The 21,531-nt window shown below is 51.7% G+C and overlaps 1 pseudogene; it reads left to right on the forward strand.

Moving 5' to 3' along the window:
- Window positions 1-1,353: 1,353 nt before the first annotated feature.
- Window positions 1,354-21,531, forward strand: part of LOC136111015 (dynein axonemal heavy chain 9-like) — a 69,785-nt pseudogene continuing 49,607 nt past the window's right edge.

Raw genomic sequence — 21,531 nt, forward strand, 5'->3', positions numbered from 1 at the left:
GCTGCAAGGGAAGGAGTCTGTGCTTTCAGTTTTCCACTCTTGGTTGTCTGGGTGTGCAGTGGGAGATGGGGATTTATTTCTCTCTTTGGAGAAGACACTGAGACCCCAGTTCTCGTTAGGACTTGTCTGAGCTGCTCCTGAGCCCCTGCACACACAGAGCTGCCCCTGGGCAGTGCCAGGCGGTGTGAGCAGGGCAGAGCTGAGCACACAGCGGGTGGGACGGGGTCTGTGACACGGACAGGGAGCAGACCCAGGGACAGAGACACAGCTGCAGGAGCACAGGCATGGGCAGGAAGAGTTAACTGCTACCAGAAATGCTGGGGACAGGATTTAGGAACCTCTCTCACATCCCCTGCAGTGCAGACACATTTCCCAGTGCAACCCCTGGTCTCCTCTCCTCTCCATCAGAGCCTCTGCCCCGAAGCCATGGGGTCCAGGTCCTGAGTCTCCACCTCAGCAGCTGGACCTCCAGGGGAAGGGTTCCTGGAACGTGGTACACAAAAAAGGTGCTAAAAGTACTTGCTCTACAGTGTCATTTCATGAGTGGCAGCAGCACAGTCGGGTAAGGAGAAGGTTCCACAGCATGCCCGTCTGCCTTTCTGTCCTTGCTTTATTTCTCAGAAGCACTGCAGTGTTCTTCCCTGTTTCTCCACCTGTTCCTGGAGCTCTTGCTCTCTGGGGTTGGGGTGGGACGTGCAGCTGAAATATTCCCATGGTATGCATGGTCTTAGGAGCAAAGCACCGTGACTCAGCCTAAGGAGATCTGCCGCTTATTCTTTTGTACTGCCAGCAGATTGTGGAAGTAGAGTATAAAACCCATCCTTATGGAGAGATCTGTGCATTTTAGGCTTAGTCTAAGTAAGTGGGACCGGCGGGCAAGGACTGAACCGGAACGGCGGGGCGGTTGGTCCTACGCAGGGACAGGAGCTGGACGCGACCGAGCGAGCCTCTCGCGGGTGGCTGCGGGACAGTGTACGCGACTCTACGAGTCGAGCTTTTCGACCCTCGCGATCCGTGCACACGCTCGGCGAGTCCGTGTCTGGAGTTTCGGGGCTCGCGCGTGGCGTGGGGATGCGGGTTTCGTGGCGGTGTTTTTTTTTTTTTTGGTGGGGGTTTATTTCGGCAGGGGCGGCGGGGTCGTGGTGGTGTCGTCGTGCCCCCCACCCGCACCTGCCGCCGCCGCCGCCGTATAATTTCACTTCGTGTTCCGGCTCAGACTGCACGGCGAGCACAAACACCCCCCCCCCGCCCGCACCCCAAAGCGCGGTCTCTCCCGCCCTCGCCTTGCCCCCCGCCCCCTCCGGCCCACCCGCGGGAAGGGCCGGAGGGGGTCGGCAACTGCGCGCGCCGCGCATGCGCGCTCTCCCCGCCGCCCGGCAACCGGCCCCCTGCCCCCCGCCAGGTGCCCAACGGTCAGTCGCTCGGAGTCAAGCCCGTCGGGCGGGCGGTCGCGGGGAGGCCAGCGCGGGAGCGTCTTGCCGATCGGCCGAGGAACCCCGCGCGCGGGTAGGCAGGGAGGCAGGCGGGCCGGGACGGGGAGACGGGGACGGGGACGCGGTGTCTCTATGCCTCCCCGGGGGGAGGCAAAGCCGCTGGCGGGGTCGGTTTCTTCTTCAGCCCGCGGCCGGGGCGGGCAGCGGGCCGAGGGACCGAGCGAGCGAGCCACCGAGGAAGAAGCGCGGGAGGCGGCAGCACGGGCAGGTGAGGGGGTTAGGCCTCCGACAGCGGGGCTGAGAAACCGCGGGACGCCCGCGTGCCCCCCCCCCCCCCGCGCCGTCCACCCCCCCCCCCCCCCGCGCCGTCCACCCCCCCCCCCCCCGCGCCGTCCACCCCCCCCCCGCCGTCCACCCCCCCCCCGCCGTCCACCCCCCCCCGCCGTCCACCCCCCCTCCGCCGTCCACCCCGGGCACGGAGCCGGCAGGGACGCCCCGGCTTCGCGGGGGGGAGGCGAACTCGCTGGCGAAAGGCCGGGGAGGGGGGTGGGGAGGAACTCTGGGCGGGGATGGGCGGCCGGGCTCGCTGCGGCGGACTGGGGCGGGCAGGCGGTGGTTGGGGCCGGGGAAGGCCGCCGCCTGTGCTCTCATTGCCCCTCCTGGTACAGTGTTATTTGGAGCACAGAGTTTAGGGGATGGACAGTGAGCAATGAACGGTTATAGAGTTGCAAAGAAAAATGACCCTATCTAAAGGACAGTCTCTCCCAGGATGTGAGTCTCTGCAGTGCAACCCTTTGCTAATTGCAAGGCAGAGAGCAGATGATTCAGTAAGTGGGGTTTATGGATCACAAATAGACATTAGTAGAAAAGATGCCCTGGGAAGGTTCAACATATATGGAGGTACAAATGCCTGGGTAGAATGGATCAAATCTATGGTGCAAAGCCTAAACGAGCAATTGCTGTGCCTGTGCGGCAGGAAGGCCTGTGGCCCAAGTGGTACCCTTCCCTCTGGGGTGGAGCGAAGATTGACAGGGGATGGAGTGCGTCTTAGCCTTATGCCAAGACTCTACGGCATGGAGAAATAAGTCGTGTCATACTCTCTCCCTACTGTTTCCAGCTTTGCAGGGAAAAATATCAAAATCCCCCTGGCATTTTCAGGAATAATTGAAAATCATACTGCCTGTCTCTCACGACGCGGCAGGAATGATACCAAGTTCCTAGGAACATGAGTAGGTGTGCAGAGACACGGGAAGTTGGTCCTCATATGTCCTCAAATGCTTCTTGAGTGGATCTTTGGTGGTACTGTGGGAAGATGACACTTCATTCCATTTTATCCCCCACTGGGAAGGTACCTGTGACGTCGTACAATTGGAAATTCCTTTTACCCTGGCATTTGAACCCTGTGATCCATCAGGGCAACAGAAAAAGGAGTTGAGGGCTTTCCTCTGATGACAGGGTTTATTTCAATTAGATTGGGGTCCCCAGAGGAGTCCCCAAGGAACACAAAGCAAGAAGTCAAGTTAGCTGCGGGTTCTGAGTCCTTTTTGTTTTGGTAGGTAACTACAAACAAGAATGTAGACGGGATAAATAACATTTATTTATAAGTTATACTAGACAAGCAGTTAAATGAATCACCAAACAATTAGATGCTACTAGTAGAATGGCATGGGAAAATAACATGGTCCCAGATACGATGTTGGCAGAAAAAGGTGATATATGTCTAACCACAGCTTCAGCAGAAGAATTGGCTGAGAATTCAGGTGTAGATAGTCCACTCATGGGATTGTTAGAATCTTGGTTTGGAATATTGAGAGAAATTACGTCTTTAATCGAAGTAACAGAAGCACTGATTTCTATAGCGTGCTACATCATTGCGTGTCTGCGAGGACTTGTTCAACACCTTATTGGACAGCTCTATCAAAGCAAGTGCCTTTAGGGCCACTGCCATGCTCAGATAAAATGATCCTGCTAAAAGAAGGGGGGTGGTGCTGGCAGTGTGGGACAACAGCCTGCGTGCTTCAGGGTGGGGGCAGCGGCTGGTTCTGTAGTTAACAAAACAAGAAAAAGGCCCCTCCCGTCATGGGGTTGAAGTTTCTTCTGTCCAGGTTTTCATTAGTGTTGCCCCCATATCTACCAAAAATTCTACGTGTTTGTTCTTTTGGGTTTCTTCTTCCCAATGCGGGAAGCACCACCCAGGCTGGTCCCCCAGAAGGACCAAAAGGTGACTGTGAAAAACAGAGTTTTCCAGGTTGCGCCCGGGTTACCCTCCGTGGTGTTTCGCAGGCTTTCTTCACTCTAGAATGGCGAATCCAGGCATTCTGTTCTCTGATATTGGTAGCAGTCAGGGGGTCTTGAAATGGACCTTCCTATTATGGTTTCAAAGTTTTCTGCAAAAGACTTCACATACTCGTCAGTAAAATGTGGCCCTCAATCAGAGGATCTAACAGCTGGGCCTCCAAGCCTTGGTATTATTTTGTGTATCAGTGTTGTAGTCACCTCCTAAGCTTTTGCTGTCCTGGTAGGGAACGCTTCTGGCCAACCTGAAAAAACATCAGTTAATACCAACAAATATCGGTACCCCCCTTTTCCTGGGAGTTCTGAACAATCAGTTTGCCATTGTGGTCCAGGCCCATTCCCTTTCCCCATTTGACCCATTTCTAGCTTGGGCATATTTTTGGGATTAGTCTGGAGGCAAAGATCACACCGCTGTCACCTCTTCCACAGTGACAGACAAATCTCTAGCTCCTGTCTCCCTAATCAAATGTTTGCGTAGTGGTTCTAGTCCCCAAGGCCCCTTCTTCTGCTCTTCCCTTCCTAAAGGCCAAACCAGGTGGGAGAAAGCCCCACTGTGTTTGCTTTTTCAGGAGAAAAATAAGTGCTAAAAAGCCACTTTGGGGGTGCCCAGGTGGATCCAGTGGTATCCAGACCCCCCCCAGAGGGAGCATCCCCCAGCACCCCCAAGTCCTTCGCAGGGCTGCTCTCAGGCCCTCCATCCCCAGCTTGTGTTGATAGCCGTGGTTGCCCGGGGCAGCTGCGTCTCCCAGGCGAGCTGGGTCCCGCCCCGGCCCGCCCCCGGCTCCTCGCGGTGTCCCTTCCCCCGGGCAACGCGGCTCTTCCCCGCCAACACCCGCCGGTGCCGGCCGGATGGAGCAGGCGGTGGAGCCGGTGCCCGGCGCCGAGCGGCTGTGCCGGTGCGCGGCGCGGGGGCTGGGGGTGCCGGCGGAGCGCTGGGAGCGCTGGGCAGGCGGGGAGGCGGCGGGGCCGCTGCTGCGGAGCTTCCTGGCGGGGCCGGCGGGGCCGGCGCTGCTGCTCTGGCGGGGCCCGGCCGGGGAGCTGGAGCTGGGGCCGCCCCCGCCGCCCGCCGCAAGGGGCTGTTCTTCCTGCGGGCCCCCGGCGCCGGCCCCGGGGAGCTGCTCTGCGGGGACCTGCCCGCCGATGCCCTGCGGCACTTTGCCGCCCTCGTGGAGGAGGTGAGGATGAGGGGCCACGGGGGCAGGCTCAACATGAGGAGAAATTTGTTTGCTGGGAGATGGCAGAGCCTGGCCCAGGCTGCCCAGGGCGGGTGTGGAGTCTCCTTCTCTGAGACATTGAAACTCGCCTGGACCCACCTGTGTGATCTGCTCTGTGACCCTGCGTGAGCAGGGCTTGGACTGGGGGATCTGCAGAGATCCCTTCAACCTAACCAGGCTGGGATCCTGTGAGGCCTGGGCAGCCCCGGAGGTGCAGAGGGAGCCCTGGCACCCATGAGTACCGGGTGCCCCTCGCACATGGCAGCGGGGAAGGTGTCCCCTCCTACAGACAGGCTCCTTGGCCTCCCTCCCTTCTCTGCTGATGCACTTGTACCCTTAACTCTGCCCTTTGCAGTACCATGGACGGCTTTAGAACTCATATAAACCACCTGAATGCTGATCCACATCAGCTCTGTCTATCAGTGGGGTCCTTGTGGGACTGATGTACCCACAGGTGCTGGAGGGGACATCTGCAGGTCACCTACTCCAAACCCCTGCTCAAGCAGGGCCATCCAGAGCCAGTTGCCCAGGGCCATGTCCAGGTAGCTCTTCATTATCTCTAAGGATGGAGACTTCACAACCTCTTTGAGCAACCTGGGCCAGTGCTCGATTACTCTCATAGTGAAAAAGTGTTTTGTGATGTTCAGGAGCCTCCTGTAGCTCAGTGTCGGGTTATCTCAGGTGGGCTGATGTTTTCTTAAAGAGATCGTCAAGAGGTTCGAGTGCTTTTGCTTTGCTGTGTTATTAGCCTGAACTAGACAATGTTGTTTCGGTTTATTCCTGATGGCTCCTCACCTGGAGAAGTCTCAGGAATGAGGCTGTAATGGGAAAGCAGAGGAGCTGCTGGATTTGAGAAGCTCTGATCATGATGTTTGGTATATTAAGATGGTGACTGATAGATTGGATTCCCAAGAGCAGGCTGCCAGACTGGTTATCCTGGTTTTGTGAGAAAACACATTATTTATACGGGGAGCTTTTGTTTTGATGAGCCCCGTGGTCTTGCGAAGTCTGCACAAACAGTGGTTTTGCATCACGGCTGGCCAATAGCATTGCAAGCACCGTCTGCTATGGGTAGATGGTGGGGTAGGAACACTTTGGCAGATCCTGTTAAATCCTGTTTTCTGAATGCCTTTGGGAGCCGGGATTGTGCGTCCCAGCTGCGTGTTTGCAGGCTTTGCTCTCCCCTGTGCAGACATGCAGTATTTCTGCAGGGAGCAGATTGTGCCTGGTTTTCATCCTATTTTCCTCTCAAGCTTCACTTGAAGGCAAAAGCAGCGGTGGTGCTGGGTCAGGCAGATGGGGTGGGTCTGCGTGAAGGTGAAAAAGGTCTTGAATTTCCTGGGGTTGGGGTCGTGTGTTCCTCTGCCCACACTTTGTCTTTATTCAGTGAGGGGTCACAGCTGGTGACCTTGTCCACTTGTTGCTTCACTCCTGCGGTGCCGAAGGGAACACACCTGCTCTGTGGGCTGGGGCTTCATCCTGAGTCCAGTTATCATTTTAACAGTCAGAAAGAAAATGAACGGCTATCATTTGCCTGGTTACAACATCACTGGCATTAGCAGTCCACATGCTTTAAGTAATAGAGACACATCTTGCTAATAATGCAGCTAAAACTGCTGAAGGTGAACTCGTCAGCACCTGCCCGTGTGTTCCCTGGGGTTGTGCTCCCCCTTCCCACGGCTCCCTGGGCACGAAGGTGGCTGGTCGGGTCTTCTTCGGGTCTACAGAGCCAGCCACAGTTCCAAAGAGTCTTCAGCATCCTGGGACAGCACCATGGAGGTGCTGAGCTGCTTTATTCTGTTTCAATTTTATGTCCATTTGCAGCTATTTTTATGCCTTTAGTCACCTCCCCCCCCTCCCCTACCCCCACCCTGAGTCCAGTAACACAAAGGGCTGTTGTTTGTCACTAGGGACAACCTGGCTTTGTTAGGCTGTTGCCACAGGCTGGTCCCAGTGCAGAGCCAGCCAGGATAGGTGACAGACACGGTGTTGCTGTCACAGCTCAAACAAGCCAAAAGCAGCTCAAATCTGGGCAAACCCCGACCAGCCCCACAACCCCATGCTGCCGGGTCAGTAAAAGTGCTGATAAAGGCAAAGCTCCTGTTTGGTGGGCTGCAGCTGGGACCTGGGGGACCCTCACCACCAGTGTATCCCAGGGGGTACCAGCAGACCTTCCCTTGCAGCACACTGAGCTCAGCCCAGCCCTGGCAGGCTCAAAGGGCAGCCTGACGGCTGTGCCCATGGGCAGGGACATGGGGACCAAGCACCGGGGACAGTTGTGAGGGCAAGGGACAGCAGCCCATGGGGCCATCTCCAGTTGCGGGCTTGAAAGGCTGGGAGAGCCTGGGGATGGGGCTGCTCACTTTGCCTACTGGCTTCCACCCTCCTTGGCTGCTTGGATTTGGGGAAAAGGGTGTTCTGCTGTATAAAGTGGGCCTGTAGAGATGCCCATTCATCATCAGCTGCCTCTATTTCACATGGGAACTGCTTGAGACAGCAATGAATATGGGTCTCCAGGCTTGGCCAAGCACAGACCTCAGAGCCTGGTGGCCTGTCCGTCTCCTGCTGCACTTTTTTCTCCATTGGTCTTCCGTGACTCCCGCTGTAGGTGATCGTGCCCATCCTAACGAACAAGAAGAACCATCAGGGCTGGCCAGAAGTGGTGTCACAAGACATCGTGCGTCATGTCCACAACCTCAAAAGTACCATTTTCACAGTTGTTGGCCAAGTAGACGGCAAGACCTTGCTGCCTCTCCCAGCTGGCTCAGAGGGAATTGAGGACATTGATCTGGAAAATGAGAAATCGTGAGTACCACCCCAAAATAACAGGTTCTGGAAGGTCCAGAGAAGCAGATGCGTTTGTACATCAAGTTGTCATCGTGTCTGGGCTGCGTGCGTGCCCCTGTGGAACCCCAGGAGATGTGTGGGTGCAGTGGAATGAATCACTCCTCAGACAGGACGTGGTGCGGGTGGGATTTTGTGAGAAGTTACTGCTTCCAAGGCAGTGGGGTGACCTGTCCTCAGCTTCCCAGCCCACTTGGTGGTGTTTCTTGCTGAATTAAGTGAGTTAATGACTGCAGGGATGTAGAATATTTTGAGGGAGAATGGTATGGGGAGAGAGAATCTTGCTGGATGTGTGAGTCTCCAGGTCAGATCCTGAACCTGAATGGATCTGATGTGACAATGACTGGCTGTGCAGAGAGGTGGCGACTGGCTCTTCATTTCCACCATTCACTTTATGAACAGTGTTGTTGCCCACACTGCTGCAGACATTCAGCCGTTTTCTCCAGAGTGTAATTCCTATATTAAACCAGTGACAAAATCTTATGGGGTTTGATTGTTTTGTGGTTTTGAAATGTGAAACCCTGTAAAATCCAGCTGCCCACACGGCCATTGGCAGTAGATCCAACTGAGCAATGCACATCAACAAAGTTAATCACGTACTCTGTTTACTACAGCATGGAACGGATAGATAAATCTCTGGTGTATGCCATGGAGTCGGCCATCATAGACTGGAGCCACCAGATCCAGGAGGCACTGAAGAAAGAGTCTTCAGAGCCTCTCCTGCAAGGCAGCAATCCGAACCCGAAGGTGGAGCTGGAGTTCTGGAAGAACAGGTACCCAGAGCAGCCTGGCCAGTGCACGGTGCCCTGTGGTGCTGGTTTTGTGTAGAGGGAGAGTGCTGGTGGTGGAGCTGCTAATTCCATGAGTTGAGAAGAACAGGCCACTTGGGGTTCATGTAGGCTTCAACTAAGGAAAATTGCTCCCGCACAGAAAATCATCATGATCTGCAAAGTGCCTGGGAGGTCACTGGGCAGCTGGCTGTGTTTTAACTTAGCCCCACCACAGGGGCTACACCTCAAGGGACTTTTTTCAGAAATGCCCTTTACAGGATCCCAGGCTGGTTGGGCTGAAGGGCCCTCTGCAGATCCCCCAGTCCAAGCCCTGCTCACGCAGGGTCACAGAGCAGATCACACAGGTGGGTCCAGGCGGGTTCGAATGTCTCAGAGAAGGAGACTCCACACCCGCTCTGGGCACTCTTTCGTCACTGTTCACTAGGAGCCATCCACAGGAGTAATTGCTGATGGACACCTGCTGGGGGCTGTCTGGAAATGGTGCATCTCAGCTGGCTGCTGTTCATCTGTCAGGGCCAGAGGGGCTTTAGATGCTCAGGAGCCTGGGAGTGGTATTTCCTCCTGCCCTTTGAAAACCTTTGTGCTGTACTGGTTCAGGCTGACTCGGGGCAAAGCCCTGCTGGCTGGAGAGCTGTTGCTAATGCCTGCAGAAACACGATGGCTTTTTTTCAGCGATGTTCTGTCAGTAGCAGAGCTGCTGTCATGCTGAACTCAGCACTTTCTGTCCTGTAGGGTTTGTCTGTGCCTCATGCAGCTTTCTCCCATTTCCACAGTCCATGTGTAGCTGGAGGAAGCCCTGAATCAGGCCCAGGGGAAACAGATGATGTTGGGGGACAGCTGATGGCCCAGTGTAGGTGGGTAACATGGCCACCAGCATCCTGGTGTGCATCAAGAACAGTGTGGCCAGCAGGCCCAGGGCAATGACTGTCCCACTGTACTCAGCGCTGGGGAAGCCAAACCTCAAATCAGTTTTGGGCCCCTCAGGCCAAGAAAGACCTTGAGGTAGTGGAGTGAGTTGAGAGAAGGGAATAGAGCTGGTGAGGGGCTGGAGCACAAGTGTGATGGGAGTGGCTGAGGGACCTGGGGGGTTCAGCTGGAGAACAGGAGGTGAGGGGAGACCTTCTGATCTCTGCACTGCCTGAAAGGAGCTTGGAGCCAGGGGGGGTCGGGCTCTGCTCCCCAGGAACAAGCGCCAGGATGAGAGGAAACGGCCTCAAGTTGCGCCAGGGGAGGCTGAGGTTGGATATTAGGAAACATTTCTTCCCAGAAGGGGTTGTGAAGCATTGGAACAGGCTGCCCAGGGCAGTGGTGGAGTCACCATCCCTGGAGGGGTTGAACAGTCACAGAGATGACATTCTCAGGGACACGGGGCAGTGCCAGGGGTTAGGTTATGGTTGGACTCGATGATCTTGAGGGTCTCTTCCAACCAACTGATTCTGTGATTCTGTGTCTCGGTTGCTGTAGGTGTGATGACCTGGAATGCATTTACAACCAGCTGACAACGAGGAAGGTCAGGAACATGATGGAGCTGCTGGAGAGAGTTGAGAGCAGCTACATCCCAGCCTTCAAAACCATGCTAATGGATGTTGAGGCAGGTGAGATGCTGGGGCAACTTTACCACAGTGCTGGCTTCTGGCCTTTCTTCATGGCCTGGTGTGACTGATTTCAAGCCAAATCTTTCTAGTTTGTGAATTGAGACTGGGCTGCTTGTGCTTGAGTCTAGGCTTTTGTTTCCAGGCTGGGACAAGCTCCATCGCTGGTCTGTTGAGCCAGACTCTTGCCAAAGTTCAGGGTGAATGGGTTTGGGAATTTATTCTGCTGTAATAAAGTGTTTGCATTACTCTAACAGGACTCACCTCAACTTCCACCAGCTCCTCTGGTGTTATTATGCAGGAATGGGAGTTCAGACTAAGAGGACAGATCTTGTACCTAAGACTGCTTTGTTAGAGCGCTGCTTCTCAGGCTTTGGCCACTGCAGCCCGAATTTCCTTGCTTTGCTTTGCTTAGGGGAGTTGAGCGCAGCCCAAGGAAATATTGCAAATCCCTGTCTGTAGTGAAAAACAGTGTAGTCCTGCTGGTCTGTCCCTGCAGACCAACACAGCTGGACATCCATGTCCAACCCAGCTGCTCTCTGGCACAATGAAACCATCCAGACTGTGTTAGCTGTGCACGTGCTGGCAGAAAACACTGTTCTTCACCACTTCACGTGCAAACATTGAATCTCTTAAGGATCTGTGTCACACTCTGCATTGTGCAGTTTAAATGGGCTGGAGAAACACCCCTTATATAAGGAGCCAAGGGTTCATTGTTAAACTAATTAATACTTTAAGGGTTTAATCAAAATACAACAAATATTTGGTTTTAATCCGGCTGCAGCGATACTAACCCTAATTGGATAATTTGGACTATAATTGTTAATTTCCATTACAGCGCAGTTCAGATTTGTGTGCACCTGCTTTTAAGTCTCTGCCCCTTTCCCTGGCATTGTACTGGTGTGGCTGCTGTTGGTGGATTTGCTGGGAGGGTGATGCTGATAGTGGGAGTCTCTTCTTCCTTGGTCTTGGGCCTTAGGGGTTATTTTTGCATGCATTCAAGCACTTCTGTCACTTCTTGTTGGTCCACAGGTTTAATTGCACAACGATCTGGTTTTATTAATGCTTGCGCTCTGGGGTAATTCTTCAGGGTAAAACCACACAGCTGTACAGAGCTAAGCTAAAGCTTTCGACGAGTCAGACATCAGTTGCTTTACTGTTGACAGGTTTTCTATTACAGTCAGGACTAGTGGGGCCGTCGTCATCTGCCCACTGGACAAGGAGTTGCTTGAGCCAAAACTGAGCTAAAAAGGGCTCAGGCCAAGGCTGTACAGCCTGTCGTGCTGTACAGCAAGGCCATGGCTCACAGCCATGGCAGCACTGTATTTTTGGTGCTGTTGGGCAAATTCCGTGTGACTTTTTAGCAGTTGTGGACTCAGGCTCTCCACGAAGCCCTGTCCCAGCTCCCTGTCCCCTGCCATCACATCAGCTTATTTCTGTTCTGGTTACTGCCGCAGGTGAGTGATGTTCACGAGTGAGTGACCTGCAGCACACAGGTGGCTGAGGGTGCTCAGTGCTTGTCAGGACAGTTTCTTTTCCCAGGCACTTTTCCATGTGGTGAGGCCAGCACCTAGCTGGGAACCCAGCACACCGCAGCTGGGTGGTTCTTACCGCTTCTCACGTCTCTCAACACAGCTTTGACTGAAGCTCAGGACGTTCACCTGCGCCTGACACCCCTCAAGCGCCGCTTGGAAGACGTAGAGAGGGTTGAGTTCAGCGAGGTGAAGCCTTTCCTGCTCCCCCTGCTCCACGTGGTGTGTTTGATCTGGGTCACCTCCAAGCACTACAACATGCCCGTGCGCATAGTGGTGCTGCTCCAGGAGATCTGCAACCTTCTCATTGAGCAGGTCTGTGGCTGTGATGCCTGTGTTTGCAGTCCCCTGTGTCCCCTCTCCCCTTCTTCCTATTGTCCTTCCCTGGAAAAGTGATTCTTTAGGCAACATTTAACTTAATAAACAGGTTCAAATGTGTTCAACACAAGAAGTCCTTGTTTTCCATGATGGCAGAAGTGACCTCTCAGGTGTGATTTTGCTCTTCCAGGCCCTGGTGTACCTGTCTCCAGAAGACCTTCTGAAAGGGGACATGGAGGAGAGCCTGGGCAAGGTGCGAATGGTGCTCGGTATCCTGAACATGTTCAAAGAGGCATTTGAGGAGAGAAGGGAAAAACTGCACATGTATTATGAACCAGGCCAAGAAGTGAGGGAGTGGGACTTCAGCTCCACGATGGTGTTTGCGAGGCTGGACACCTTCCTGAAGAGACTGGAGATGGTGGAGGTGAGACTCTGGTCTTGAAAAACATTGCAAACCGTCAGGAGAACTCTGTAGCCAGGAGATCACTTGCTGGCATCTTTCCTTTCTATAGCTTCACCTGATACCAGGGAATGGGGCCACTCTTTTGCTGTTAGGTCTCCTGTTACAGCGAGTCTAAGACTGTGTTTTACTATGTCCTGCTCAGTGCATATGTAAGCTGGTCAGGTTGATAGGTGTGTTTTTTGCTCTCAGGAGTCCCGTTGGACTCCTTGCTCCTGTTGGGGCAAGAAAAGGAGGATTACTGGAGGTGTGGTTTGCACAGCTGTAAATAAAGCAATGTAATCTCCCAGGTCTCCTGGTGCCATCAGAGACAGATTTAGGTTATGGTTGGACTCAATGATCTTAAGGGTCTCTTGCAACTGAAATGGTTCTATGATTCTATGACACCCTAGAGCTGGGTCCTGCCTGTCTTGGAGAGGCCAGATGGCAGGATCCCCTTGGCTGTGCCACGTGGGCCTGGGGAGGAGCAGGGACACGTTCCTCACCAGGTTGTCCCTTCGCATCCTCATAGTCCATCAAACTGGGGTGCTGTGGCTCAGGGGTGTCCCTGTTTGCCAGATCTGTCACCTGAGGCAGGGACATTGGGGTGTCATCCCTGAGCTCCCAGTGTGGCCAAGGGCTCCTTGAGCCACAGGAGATGTTCTGCAGAGAGCAGGTCTGAGTGTGAATGTGGGAGCTCCCTATGCTCTCCTTACCACATGGCTGTGTCTGGAGACCACAGACATACAGACACCATATGTACCTGTTATACAGACACTGTATATACCTCTTATACAGATACTGTATGTACCTCTTGTACAGACCTTGCATGTACCTGTTATCTCTCACGTGGCTGACCACACACATTCATCTGCTCTCCACACACATCCCAAATGAATTTCTTTGTTGATTGTTGCTGCGTTCTCAGTGTGTAGGGTTGGATGGCCAGTGTACAGGTTGCTGGTGTTTGCAGTTTTACTGCTTTAAATGTGCCATATACTTTTATGTGTTCCTTAATTAACTATGTTGAAAACTGTCATGACTGGTGCCTATTTTAAAAGTATTCATAATGATGGTTTCCAGTAGGGTTTGATGTGAAATAAACCAAATTATGCTGGTCAGTGTAGAGAGGAATATAAATAGACACAGGAATAACTGCAGGTTATCATGAGGACAGTGTTGGTGACAGGTTTACTGGGACCCTGTAAAGGCTCTGGGGCACTGACTGCTGGGATTCCATGGATGCCATGGGCACACTGTGGATATGGGCTGCAGACAAAAGCCAGTGGGGAGGTTTTGAGCTGGGGCACTGTGCGTTTTGACCAGTGTCTGTTTCCTCCTTCCGTGGCTGTCCCACACTCCAGGGACAGTAGAAGCTGCAGTATCTGGAGTCAGAGGGAGAGCCTGCGGAGTGAGCTGTAAAACAATAATTAAAAGCATAGTGCACACCAGCCTGTTAATGAGGAAAACTGCTGCATCTCTCTCCGTCTCAATTTCCCCTCATCACTTCATTTCAAGCAACCTTGCAAGACAAAGCAAGGGACAACTGGTATTTCCACATTATTTTTTTGCCTTACTAGGTATTTGTTCAAGCGGATGTGCTGGTGTGTCGAAGTGAATATGAATGCATACGTGCATTTGTTTTCGAATTTTCATAAAAGCTGCAGTTACACTGGTGCATGGGTAGCCCATGAGCACGTGAAGAGGGAAGGATCCCTTTCCTTTGGTTCGTTGCACTGTTTCATATTACGTGTCTGTGGTAAAACCTGCTGCCCTGCTCGGGTGGCCCCAGGACAAGTGCAAGCAGAGAGTGGCCACCAGTACATTCCTGTGCACATTTCTCCTGGTCCTCTGAGACAATGGACGTTCAACCAGCCCTTACTTGGCCCTACCTAGGGAGACAGATGAGGTGGGATGGCAGCAGAGCTGCCCAGTGCTGCCACCACCACTGGGGGAGCGGGACGTTTTCCCAAGAGGTGACACTGCCAGGCTGCAGAGGATGGGAAGGGAAGGGAAGGACCCGTGTGCCACCTCAGCAGAGAGGGCCAGCGGGGCAGGTGCTGCAACAGCCACTTGGACACGTGGAGGTTTGACTGCGCAGGAGCTTTGGACAGTTTGGGTACCTGTAAATATTAGAAATCTGTCCTTGGTTAATACCTATAAAATTGGGATTCTTAGCTATGCTGGATGACATATAAGAGTCTCATATCCTGCTTTGGATCTGTCCTTTAAATACACTTAAAAGCGATTTTACAGTTGTCATGGTATTTCTAGTGGCTGCAGCAGGTCTCACTGGGCAGGGACGTGTTATGAGCAGCCACTGACGCTCAGGACAGGCAGATCAGGCTCCCCCCTTCCCATCCCTGCCACCCAGCCTGAGCACCAGCGCTGTGCTTGGGAAGGTCCCTCAGCAAGTGCAACTCTGTCGTGACAACTGTTGTCATCTTCTTTTGTCAACATCATGACCTGTGTCTCCCTCCGTTGACTTTGAAGGATCTCCTGGCAACTTCCTTGGACTTGATGAAGCTGGAGAAAATTGAATTCAGTGGGATTAAAGGGAAGACCCTGGGCCAGCAGGTCCTGGACATGTATGAGGAATTCCAGGAGGCATACAAGGTGTTTTCAGAGCGAACCTATGACTGTCTTGACCTGACCAACACGGTAGGTGGGACCAGTTTGCGGGAACATCAGGAACATGTGCATGTTTCCAAAGCAGCAGTTTCCTGCTATCTTCTTCCCAGCTCTTTCCTCCTTTCATTATGATCTGATCTGGTACTGGAGGGAACAGGGAGCCGCTGGCCTTTCCTGCAGAGATTTGGGACTTCTTGCACGTCTATATCTAACATATCTTGCTAGATCAGCACCTTAGATCAGTGCAGCTGGGAAACTGGGATTTCCATGAGTTATGCACAAGCTTTTGCTGTACATGGTGCTTGCTGAGGTATAAGAGCTATACCAACACCCACATCTCTTTGCTTTCCTGCTCTTGGTATTTACCATGTTTCCCCAAAAATAAGACCTACCCCAAAAACAAGCTATAGCATGATTTTTCAGGATGCTTGAAATATGAACCCTATTCAAAAAATTAGCCCTAGTTACAGTTCATAAAAAAGTCAATTTAAATAGGGTCCAGGCAGCTATACATGTAAAAAAGTAAGCATCTTTTGCAGCAAAAATTAATATGAGACTCTGTCTTAGTTTTGGAAAAACAAGGTAGTTTGCCTGATGAGGGCCAACTCAGATCATCTCTGGGATGTGTTCGCTCCTGCCTAGATGAACACATGGCATCTGGGGCTCTCAGAATTCAAGGATGCTCTATTTTATTATCAGTAGTGCTTTAATTAAAGGAATATTCCCAGCCCTCTGGGACCTGCCTGGTGTGGGGATGGGTGGCTCGTGCTTTGCTTCCTGCAGCTCCCAGTACATCTCTGCAGGGGGTGGCACGTCCCCAGTGTTTCTTGCTGGAAAGCTGCTTGCTCCATAGCACCCCTCCTTCAGCAGGGCAGGCACAGAGGAGAGGTGACAGTGGCTCTGCAGGAGGTGGCTTGGGTTTGGTGACCCCATGGCCGTTTGTGTGACTCTGAGTCATGTTTGTTCTTTCAGTGCTCTAGTTTTGCACCCTCTGCCACTGCTGGAGCCGTTTTTTTTAGCTAAAACATGGCATCTGGATCTGCTGGAGCTCAGCAGTAGCAATAGTAAAAGCCATTTCCTTGCACTTTGTCCTTTGGAAAAGAGACACATGACCTCATTTTTAGTGGTTTTGTCCAAGCTAGAACAGAAGGACTGTCACGGACTGTCAAGTTCAGTCTTTGATTTGGACTCTTTTACGTGTAGGAAAACAAATATAGATGTTACTCTTGAAGTTCAAAGGATTTATTACAATTGAAGCAAGAAAAGCAGTGCAAGAAGATGATGGAAATTACAGAAACCCAGTACTGTTGAGTTTGAAAAGGACCTCTGGAGATCACCCAGTCCACCTTCCCTGCTCAAAGCAGGCTCAGCTAGAGCAGGACTGTGACTGGTCAGGTGAAATATCTCCAAGATTACCTATGTCCAAGTGTGGAGACTCCACAGCCTCTCTGGGCAACCTGTGCGAGTGTTTTGAAACTGCCTCACTCACAACCAGCTCACCATGGAACCACAGGCTTGTTTTGACTTGAAAGTAGGTTGGATTTGGGACTCAGCAGGTGCATCCGTGGGTTTTCTGGATGATGGTGTGGTCTTCAGGCCAAGTGGTGGGGGAGAGGGTGTGGAAATAGTCCATCTTGCCTGTAGGCTGAAGATAGTGCCATGTGGGCTGTGGAAAGCCCTCAGGACCAAAGGGTCCCTCCCAGAGAAAGGGCCAACATCTCAGCCATGGGACAGCACAGAAATGTTCTCAAGCTTCGTGAGGACTTTGCCACGTTGCGATGGCTGAAGATTGGCCAGAGGCGTGGCTTAGTTCACGGTGAATAAGAGAGGGCATCTCTGGATCGAGGAGTTACAGGTACCTTCCTAGTGCCATCTTGCAGCCTCACAGCTTGTGTTTTGCCTTTGTGCAGGACTTTGAGCAGGATGCCTTTGGTTTCCAGCAGAAAGTAGAAGACATGGACCGTCGGCTGGGCACCATTTTCATCCAGGCTTTTGATGACGCCTCCAACTTGGACCACGCCTTCAAGGTTTGTTTATCGCTCCCTTGCTCTTCCCTAAAAGGGAAATCAGGGCACCCGGCTCGGTGAGAATCACGCTGAGGAGACCAGGCAGTGCTGGAGCCACAGGCACATGGGGCTGGTGTTTGCTGGTGGGACAGTGGGACTTGTAGCTTTTGGGCTGCTCTTGGTTTGGGATGCTCAGGCTGGTGGGTCCCTCACAAAGCTTTTGGATGCCAGGAGATATATTTGTGTCTCTCTCTGCAAGTTGGGGGAAATCATGCTTTTTCTAGGATTTCCTGGTGAGAATTGATATTGTTAGTATCAATTTGTTAATATTATTAATACATGGATCTGTTTCAGTTTTGGAAACAGGTTTTCTAGAAACAAAGCTGGTTTATTTATCAATTAATCTATCTTGCAGAAATAATAAATGGTATTTTTTTAAAAAAATCAATATAAGCATTTGTAGAAAAGACTTTAGCAAGTGACAGTGTTTATCTTTGTAAGTTTTTTGAAAAAAATAGAAAATCTTGAAGCATTTGAAGAACAACAGTTGGAATGTGGTCCAACCCCAGAGAAAGTCTGAGAGGCCCCGTAACAAAGGGAGCAAATTTCCTTTTTCCAAAGTGCCCATCGGTGCGGACAGTATTGAAGCCTCTGGGCTGGGGAGGAAGGTCCCAGCTGATCTCTCTGCAGGAGTCGGGGTTGTAAATTTTTCCCCTCTTCTTTTCCTGCGTGTTCACCCCAACAGCTGCTGGACATGTTCGGGAGCCTTTTGGAGCGACCGGCAGTCGCTGCAGATGCTGCTGGCAAATACTCCGTCCTCATCAGCGTGTTCAGCAGGGCCCTGGACCACGCCAGGCTGATCTACTCCCGGCACATCCAGGCAGAGCTGAAGCTCGGTAGGTAGAACGTGCTGAGTAAAATGGGTTTTACAGGGAGTTTGATTGAGATTAATTTGGGGGGGAAATGATTTATTTTTCTAAGGAACCCAAAACTTTACAAATTGCAGATGTTTTCAGCCTCTGTAGCTCCTAGTGGCAATGGAAATGCCTGGGAAAGCTCTGTTCTTAGTATTAAAGCAAATAATTGGTTAGGAGTAAAAATACCCTTTTTCCAATGTGTATGCATGATATGTGACTGGGAATGGAGACACATGCTGAGCTTTTCTCCCAGCGAGGCTGTGACAGGAGGTTTCTCTCCACATTTGTGTGCTGCCTCCAACACCCCATGGGACCTGCAAACCCACTCATGTGCTCCTCAGAATGAATTTATTTTGTTTCCCTTACAATGCTTAAAATGCAAAGTATGCGAGTGGGACTTTGTAACCAAGGGTTTAATCAGCCTTTTCCAAGTTTATTCTTCCCCGTGACTGTTGGCACAGGGGGGAATGGGTGGATTTCTATCAGATGATGAGGATTCAAGTGTGTCATTTTGAACAATAACCTATTTACTTGCCTCAGAAAGATCATACTGGAACGAGACAAGTCCTGGACTGGAGAGAATCATGGAGAGAATCATTTGCTGTGAATTTGTGGTTATTGTTCTGTGGCTGTTAGATAAGGCGGACAGAAGTAACTCCTGGTCAGAAATCCCTATGTCAGTGTTTGTGAGGGGCGGGGAATGTGTCCCAGGCAAGGGACACCTCACATCAGCTCAGGTTTGGACATAGTCTGGGCTTCTCGTTCGATCTCAGCTCCTTATTCAAGATCCAGAGGCACTCGCCTTGGTCACAGACCTACATCAGTGTGGCAGATGTTGGATTTAAGGAAGGAAGCTGGGAAATCAGAGCAGTTTTCTGCAAATGAGGTTCTGTTGTTGCATCTTTGGGGTTACAAGTGCAGCGTTCAGTCAAACGCTGTTCCAATGTGCCCTCCCCAGGATCCCCCCTGTGCACAAGAACATGCCGCCGGTGGCTGGAGCGCTGCGCTGGGCGCAGGAGCTGCGAGCGCGAATCCAGGTGCCGTTTGATCACTTCAGGCACATCCCACATCTGTGCGTGTCTGTTCCAGCTAAGTTGCTTTATGACCACCTTGCTATCTTCTCTGTAATCAATCTGATTTTCTTTCTGTGGTGAACATTATCCCATGGTTATAGCTGAAATAATTCTTAGTCAAAGAGGTGTGAAGTGGTTGCACTGGTGCTTTTCAGCTTCCTTGTGATCATTATTTTTTTTAAGAAACTCATTAACTGGATTTGTTTTGAAGCGATTAAGAGGCACAGTGGGCTATTCAGCTTTCAGACATAGTTCCCGGGTTGCAATTGAAAGAGGTATCAGAACCTTTCCTGCTGCAATCCCACTCAGCATGTTCTCCAGGACCTCCTCAGCTGCAAGTCCTGGTTCTGGCATCATCCAGACTGTGAATAGCAGAGAAGTGCTGGGCTGGACTCAGCTGAGATGGGTCGATGGAGCTGGGTTTGCATGTTGGGGAGCAGACGAGCATTTTGTTGGGCAGAAGAAAACTTTCTCAGCGTTAAACAAAGGAGCCATCTCCCAAGATCAAGGAAAGAAACCAATGCTGGTATATTTATCACCCAAATGCTTGTTATAACGGATGGTGTCAGGGAAGTATGGCCTCATGCTCACAGCTGGCACCACATGAGACAACATTTAAGAGCTCTGTAAGCAAGGCAGTGTTGGACTTATGACAACTGCGGATGTTCTAGGGACTGCACCTGGTAGCTCACAGGAATGGCTTCACGTGTGCTGGTCAGGATTCTGTGTAAATGGATCCACTTTTTTAATGTACTTGACCAAAATAACTTGACCGTCACTGTACCATGTTTGTAACCTTCTCTCACTGTATCTTGCCATTAAGTGTCTTTAAGTGCACAGTTATTCTGCAGCAGCAAAGACATTGGTGCAATGAAACAAACTCTTGGGCTGTTCCCAGCACAGAGCCCAAGTTATCATGTCTGATTTGAACCTAAATGGCAAATTTTTGTCCACCATGAAGGACCCAGATCTGCATTTCACACTGATTTTCTGTCCTCTGTTTAGAGTAGTTAATAACATGCTCTGCAACGGTGGTGACATGATGCTGTTGAAAGGGAAAAAGGATTAAAAAGGAGAAACAAAAGTGGTTTTGCTGGGATTTACTTGGATTTGCTCAGAGGACTTGTTTACTTGCAGCAGGTTTCTCAGCACTTGCCCAGCGGTGACTGCTCAGGCGCTCCTTTTTTCCAGCTTTTGGTTAAGTTAATTCAAGTTTTGTCAATATGTCCTCCAAAATCAACAACCATCTTGAGGAAAACTTGGATATTGTAGATGAAACAGTGGGGAAAAGACAGCATGATAAGAATTCCTCTGGCCTGCTGTTCCCTGGGCTGTACAGCCCTGGCAGCGTGGCCAGGGCTCTGCCTCCCGCACTCTGGGACACCTTTGCTCTTCGGTTTGAGGGGCATGAATTGGGCACCGCCAAGAGCTTCATCTGCCGGGAGCCACACTCTGCTTCTTTCTGTGCCTCTTTGACCTCAGAAAGTGGTGGCTGGTGAGCAGAGGTTGCCCTGCTCTGTGCAAACACCGGAGCATTGAGTATGTTACGGAGACCAGTGTTCCTCCAGCAGCTCTGGGCCCTTGTTCTTCCCCCAGGACGTGGTTCTCATTTGCCAGTTGCCATGCAAACACCCGCAAAAGGGCGCACTGGGGCTTGGAGAGCTTTTGTGCAGTGAAATGGTTTTGGGCGATATGGTGGGGTTGGAATGTAAGATCCCCAGCCAGGCTCTGCCTGCAAGGTGGTGGGTGGTTTTGGGAAGGGGTAAATAGAGACTGCAGCCTCACAGGGCTAAATGTAACGCTGAGCTTGTCTGTTGTGCCACCAGCTGCTTGGACTCTGCTGAAGGAAGAAGGGTGATAGAGAAGTATGAAGAAATGATCCAGCTGCTCGACAGGTAAGTGGTGGCTCAGGCATGACTGTAACTGTATGAAAAAAAGCCAAACCTTATAGAATCATAGAATTGTTTTGGTTGGAAGAGACCCTCATGTCCATCCATTAACACAACCCTGGCACTGCCCCGTGTCCCTGAGAACCTCGTCTCCACGTCTGTCCACCCCTCCAGGGATGATGACTCCACCACTGCCCTCGCAGCCTGTTCCAATGCCCGACAGCCCTTTGGGGAAGAAATGTTTCCTAATATCCAGTCTGAACCTCCCCTGGTGCAACTTGAGGCCATTTCCTTCTCCTTCTCTAAACCACCTTTCAGCACATTTGCAAGCCCAGGGCCTGAGAATGTCTCTTTCTAAGCCAGAAGGAATTTTGTGATGAGAGAGGAGGAGGAATCCTTTGCTACACACCACAGTCTTTCTGTGATATCTTGAAATGAGGAGTTTGCATGGGAGGGACAGGGGCTGTGCAGCCCAGCAGAAATGTTGGAACGAGATTCTTTTGGATGTAGGAGGTGCTGTGGTAGAAAACCTGAGCTGACCAGAAGTCTCAATCCAC

The sequence above is a fragment of the Patagioenas fasciata genome, chromosome 21 (assembly GCF_037038585.1).
Source record: "Patagioenas fasciata isolate bPatFas1 chromosome 21, bPatFas1.hap1, whole genome shotgun sequence".
In the NCBI taxonomy this organism is placed as follows: Eukaryota; Metazoa; Chordata; class Aves; order Columbiformes; family Columbidae; genus Patagioenas; species Patagioenas fasciata.